Below are 228 nucleotides of genomic sequence, written 5' to 3'. Positions count from 1 at the left end.
GGGGGGGGGGGGGAGACTATCGTGAAGTACCAGGCACAACAGCGGACAGTCGGGCGGGGATCCCCGTACGCTCGCGCGCGCACATGAAAGAGGAGGTGATGTCGTGTACGTGTGCTGTGTGTGTTGGCGTGTGCGTCAGTGGCCGCGAAGGCCGACGGTAGAAGAGAGGTGCTCTGTCAGACGCAAGTAAGCGGCTGGTGGCGGAGCGGAAGAGGGAGGGAGGGAGGG

The 228-nt window shown here is 64.9% G+C and overlaps 1 protein-coding gene across 3 annotated transcripts in view; it reads left to right on the top strand.

Moving 5' to 3' along the window:
• Positions 1–228, top strand: part of LOC116849757 — a 23,907-nt gene that overhangs the window by 7,528 nt on the left and 16,151 nt on the right. The gene's annotated exons all lie outside the window — the stretch shown is intronic.

This window comes from Odontomachus brunneus, unplaced genomic scaffold (genome assembly GCF_010583005.1).
Source record: "Odontomachus brunneus isolate Ranch 3 - 2012 unplaced genomic scaffold, Obru_v1 Obru_scaffold_126, whole genome shotgun sequence".
NCBI lineage: Eukaryota > Metazoa > Arthropoda > Insecta > Hymenoptera > Formicidae > Odontomachus > Odontomachus brunneus.
This window is presented reverse-complemented; position numbering and strand designations above follow the sequence as displayed.